Genomic DNA, 6,669 nt, shown 5'->3' with positions numbered 1-6,669 from the left:
GAAATAGCATGCATATGTTCACTCTTTTCCTCTCCTTTTGCCTGGGAGCAACCCAACCTCTCACTCATATCACTCCCTTCCCTTAATCCTAGAATTGATTGTACAGCTACTAAGTCGTCTACACTTGTCACAATTTTGAAAATATCAAGTTGTGTAGAAACTTTCAACGGATAAGAGATATCCGTCGAAATAGCAGTTGGGTGTATCAATGGATGACTGCTGTTAGGCTTATCCGTCGAAGGACAATCACTGATCAACTGATGAGAAATATCCGTCGAAGAGGCAAAATGAAAGAGTTAGGAGTTGAAACTACAGTAGAGTCTGTGGTGATTGATTTGAGATTTGTATACACAGACTTATCAGTAGTGTCAAAAATAAAGGGCAAGTGAGCCAACAAATCATCAATAGGATGATGCTCACTTGCTTTAGATTTTGACTCCTCCATGAGTTTCAAAGATGAAGAATCAGGAATTGATGTCTTTATCATATCCATATCCATTAAGTTTGTGGGAGAGTTATGTGTGTGCGGTGTTTCAATTGTGAGCGAATTTGGCTGTGACTCCACATTTATTGGAGCCACATCAATCTGACTTTGAGATGGTGCATGAATTAAGTCTTTGACTGCAGGTGGCACAATGTGTGCACCCTGTGACTCCCCCAAAGGTTTCCTCTTCTTCTTTATGATATAGGTTTGAGTTTGGTATGTGGGTGTCTCTACCCCTTTTGTTCTATGCTCTTGGAGAAGTGCTATTTTCAATAGTTACATCCTTTTGGGAGGATGCAACTAACAATGTGCTGCTTTCCTTATTAATCACCACAGCCTGTTAGGAGACTGTGGTGTGGCTAGGCTGGGATTCACTAACCTCCCTCACCTTATCCTTAGGACTTCTTTTATGTTCATCCTGTCCCTCACCTTTCTCACTACCCTTTACACTCCCTTCATGTTTTTTTGGTAGTTTTTAAAACAAGTTTCTTTTTGAGAGGAACTAGAGTGTGGTTTCTTTGATTTGGATTTTGAAATTTTAGGTTTTATGGTTTGGGTAGGCATCTGTTTGGTCATAGTCACAAATGTCATAGCCACAATTAAATACAAAGAAACTAGAGGTTGGGAAAGATTTATGACATAAATAATTACATCATTTACCTGAGGTGCCTCCATGATTGGCAGATAGTTGAGAGGCACTTCACTATGAAGATTGTTCCTGTTCAAATCAGCAAGTACCCTCTTTTCTTGGACCTAACAATTAAGCTTATTTGTTGGGTTCTCAATCAAGAAGTCTTTAGAAACATGGTTTGCTAGCATCATAAGACACCTAACATAGTATATGTTCTTTGACCTTTTCTTGATATCTCCAAATTTACACCCTAATTCTATCATGACATAGTTACTAAAATTAAAGTACTTGTCATTCAAAAGCATATATAGCATGTTAATCATTGAATAAGTAATTGCATCAAAGTTGCTAATTTTACCAGAAAAGGCTTTTAAAAAAGAATCACATAGAAAGCTCTATTCATTTCTAAGGCCCATTCTCCTAATCTCACCTAGTTTGGCAGGATTAAGAGAATAGCCCATAGACATAAGTATGGTGCTCACATATGTGTCTGTGTATGGAACATTAGTGTTATTTTTGGGCAAATAGAAACAAGTTTGTATTTCATCAGAATTAATACAGTAATTATTAAGAGAGAAGGAAATGGTTTTATCCTTGGAGTTGTACACAGCCGTAGTCTAGATCTACTCCACAACTCCACAGTAGATTACTGGAGACTCAAGCATAGCATAACTTAGTTTGCAGTTGTGAATGATGTCCATCATCTTGTGATAGTCCTCAGAAGCAGCAATATTCTTGTCCACCAGTGCCACAAAGTTGTTCTTCTCATATAAAAATCCAGATTGAGACATAATCTTGACTATATGTGCTATTTTTATGATTGAAAGCAGTTACAGAGAAAGAGGGTTTTTGGAGATGAAAAGAGTAAAAATTGCTTTGATGATAATGAGAAAGATAAAAGTAAAATGAAAAAATGAAAGGGGCTTTTATACTTTCTCATAAATTAATAAAAAAATAATTAAAAGTACATTAAAGTACCCAACGAAAATTGCTAAAAATAGCCGTTTAAAAATAAACTAAACCTTAGAAATTCTAAAGATTATCCATCGACATATACAAACATACTATAAGTAAATTTGACGGATAAGGTATAACATTAATGGCTATGATTAAAGCAATTCAACAAATATAGATTAAACAAATATTTGTCGAGATATAAAGTACCCAGAAAAATATTTAATTTTTAACAGATAATGAAATTCAACGGATATTCATTTTCAACGGATAATGAACATCTGTCAAGATATAAATTTTGACTTAGCCAAACTTTCATTTCTTTAGGAAAAATCAAATTTATTTCTGGCTGCATTATAAATTACTTAGACATCAAAATAACTTAGGAATAATTAAGCATACCTAACTCACTTACCAACCTCGTGAAAGTTGACTCATCAAGTGGCTTGGTAAAGATGTCTGCAAGTTACGGCTCACTTGGAACAAAATAAAGTTCCATAGTACCATTCATGACATGTTCTCGAATGAAATGGTACTTGATATCAATGTGCTTTGTCCTTGAATATTGTACAAGATTTTCATTAATGGAAATGGCACTTGTGTTGTCACAGAAAATTAGAATCTTGTCCACATGTATACCATAATCCACTAGTTGATTCTTCTTGCATCAAATCTGTGCACAACAGCTACTAGCAACAATATATTCAGCCTCAGCTGTGGAAGTAGAAACTGAGTTTTGTTTCATACTAAACCAAGAAACTAGCTTGTTTCCTAGAAATTGACAGGTTCTTGTTGTACTTTTTCTATCTATTTTACAACCTGCATAATCTGCATCTGAATAACCAATTAGATCAAAACCAGAATCCCTAGGATACCAAATGCCAAGTTTTGGTATTCCTTTGAGATATCTGAAAATTCTATTAATAACTACTAAATGAGATTCTCTAGGATCAGCTTGAAATCTAGCACAATGACAAGTAGCAAACATTATATCTGGCCTACTGGCTGTTAAATATAAAAGTGAATCTACCATGCATCTATAATTTGAAATATCCACAAACTTTTCAGTTATGTTTATTTTAAGTTTAGTGGCAGTGGCCATAGGAGTTTTTCCAGATGTGCAATCCATTAAGTCAAACTTCTTTAAAAGATCATGAATGTATTTGGTTTAACTAATGAATATTCCATCACTAACTTGCTTAACTTGTAGACCAAGAAAGTAAGTTAGTTCTCCCATCATGCTCATTTCATATTTACTTTGCATTAGTTTGGCAAATATTTTGTAAAGTTTTTCATCTGTAGAGCCAAAGATAATATCATCTACATAAATTTGAACAAGTATACCAGAGCTATTAACATTCTAAAGAAAGAGTTTTGTCAACAGTACCTCTTATGAAATAATAATCTAGAATGAATTTTGACAAAGTATCATACCAGGCTCTAGGTGTTTGCTTCAATCCATAGAGTGCTTTCAAAAGATAGTAAACATATTCTGGAAAGTTGGGGTCTTCAAAACCAGGAGGCTGACTGGCATAGACTTTCTCCTCCAAATCTCCATTTAGAAAGGCAGTCTTTACATCCAATTGATATACTTTAAAATTGGCATGGGCTAGAAAAAATTCTGATAGTTTCAAGACTTGCAACAGGAGCAAAAGTTTCATCAAAATATATCCCTTCCTGTTAACAATATCCTTTAGCAACTAATCTGGCTTTGTTCCTTATGACTATGTCATTCTCATCCATCTTATTTCTGAATACCCATTTGGTGTCAATAGGATTTTTGCCTTCTGGTTTAGGTACCATCTTCCATACTCCATTCCTTTCAAATTGGTTTAGCTTTTCTTGCATAGCTAAAACCCAATCAGGATCCAACAAAGCTTTTTCTACGTTCTTTGGCTCTTCCTTTGACAGGAAGCTGCTATATAGAAATTCATCTTAAGTTACTTTCCTTGTTTGCACTCTTAAAGATGCATCACCAATAATTAGTTCAAATGGGTGATATCTAGTCCATTTCCTTTATTGTGGTAGATTAGCTATAGATGAAGAGGCCTCAAAGTTGTCTTGATGTATGACTGAGTTTTGATTAAAAGAAACTCCCTCCGAGTTTGTAAATCTTTGACTTGAGGTTGGGGTCTTTTCTATTTGTGATCTACAATGATTTTCAACTCCTATTGATGGCTCAACGGATGTTGAATTTTGCCTTTCGACGGATGATGCAGTTTGTCTGTCAACGGATGATGCGCCATGTCTTTCATCAGATGCTGCACTTTTTCTTTCGACGAATGCTGCATTTTATCTTTCGACAGATGTAAAATTCTGGGCTTCATTTGTTGCTAATTTTTCTGCATATTCCTTAGAAATTGTTTCTTGATCACTTTTATCATCACTATCATCACAGTTCATCTCAACATTATTAAATTTGAGGCTTTCGTGGAACCTTCATCTTGCAGTCCTTAAATCTTGTTATCATCAAACACAGCATGTATAGATTCCATAATAATGTTGGTTCTTAGATTGTAGACTCCATATGCTTTTTCAACATCATATCCAACAAAGATACCTTCATCAGCTTTGGAATCAAACTTTCTATGTTGCTCAGTTTGATTCCTTAGAATGTAGCATTTGCATCCAAAAACATGAAGAAAGTTAAGTGTTGGTTTCCTATTCTTGAACAATTGATAAGGAGTCATGCATTTAGCTTGATTGACCAAAGAAATATTCTGAGTCTATGTTAGGTCACATAACACTATAGAAGGGGGTTGAATACAGTGTTTATACAATCAAATCGATTTAACACAAGTATGTAACAAAGATCAAGTATATTGAATAAACTCTGTTACAATAAGAACTGTTGTTCTCTCTCAGTGAGGAACAAATATCACTAAGAGCTGCTAGGTTACAATGTATAATCATCTTGATAATGATAACACATATAGTGTAAACCCAAAGTCTGTGTTTATATAGTACACAGTTACAAGATAACTTCTAATTGATATGGAATACAATTCTGTCTCCTAAAATATATCAATCAGATATCTTATACAAGTCTTCCAGTGTTCTAACTCTTTCCATGCATATCTTCTTTTATTGCAGTCTCAGTCTTCTACTGTAAATTAGCTTCATTCCTTATATGAAAGTCTTCCCGCACTTAAGTTCTGATATGACCTTAAGTTCTGACTTCCAGTAAGTCCTGCTTTCAGTAAGTCCTGATATGTCCTGTTTGTTAAGATCTGAAAACTAAACATAAATCATATTAGACATGACATCTCAGATATATCTAACAATCTCCCCCAACTTGTAAATTATACAAAATATACAAGTTAATAGATTTGATGATGTCAAAAACATTTAAGTACAAATGCAAATAAGAGTTTAACTAGATAACTAACTATAACTTATAGTCCTTGTAGCTTTTACCAATCTCACTGAGTCAATCTGAATCCATAATGATTCTTGACAAAGCTTGATATCAGCTTTTCTTCTTTAATCCTCAGGACTTGAAAGAGTGTAGTCTTGACTTGCTTCATCTCTTCATTCTGACTTCCAATCTGATAGATTACAGTCCTTAAAGCAGAGATATGGTTTCTTTCTAAACCATCATTCAGTTTTATTACCCTAGGATGAGAAGAATCTTCATTGTAGCACATACATTTCTCTTTCATTATCACTTCAAGCTTAGCAGAATCCTTCTTCATTGGAATTTTACTTCCATCATCTTCAACAATATTAGGAACGAATTCTGTAACTCTTGAACCAGAAATTCTTGCTTTATCTCTGATGGTCTTCAATATAAAGTTTGACCATCTCCTGGTAATATCAGACTTCACCTCTACAAGGTAATGAAACAATTGAAGTTCTTTCAATGATTTTTTTAACACACCTGATTCTGACATTTGATATGTCCTTCCATCTTCAAGAAATAGAATCAGATTTTCCTTGACATTGTGCTTGTTATGAGCATCTAGTACCACTTTAACAGAGATAACCTTATCAATATGTTTCTGTGTAACATCTTCAAGCGGTTTGTCAGTCAATAAAAATGGATCTCTAGTAGCAACTTCAACTCTTGTTTTAATCTTTGCTTCATCAGAACCTAGTCCAGCCCTGTCTCTTGGTTCTCTAGCATTTAACCCAATAGTCATGAAAGTAGACAACAATTGGCTTTTCTTTGGATATGATGGTTTGACATTTTTCCACATAAGTTTCTTTTTATCAGCTACTTCCATCTTGTCTAAATCAACTTGAGCACTGTCAGAGGTTGATGTCTTGATGATTTTATCAGAACTTGTTGTTTCTGTTGTAGTTTGCTGTTCTTCACTCTGAACAACTTGAGTCTTGTTAGAGGTTGTCTTTGATTCTTCAGACATCTTCTTTCTTTTCAGAGTTTGAACATCTTTATCTTCAGCAAGAATATCATCAGTAACTTGAACCATTTTACACACTAATTTTATCAGGATTTGAGAAATTTTCATCTCCTGTGGCTTGATTGGTTCATCAACTTTTCCTTTCCCTTTATCTTTGGGATCAATCTCAATCTGTGATCTTGTCTTGGGCTTTGATGCCTCAGTATGTGACTTCTCCTTGATCACAATGCCTTTTA

The sequence above is a fragment of the Apium graveolens genome, chromosome 2 (assembly GCF_009905375.1).
Source record: "Apium graveolens cultivar Ventura chromosome 2, ASM990537v1, whole genome shotgun sequence".
Lineage (NCBI taxonomy): Eukaryota > Viridiplantae > Streptophyta > Magnoliopsida > Apiales > Apiaceae > Apium > Apium graveolens.
This window is presented reverse-complemented; position numbering follows the sequence as displayed.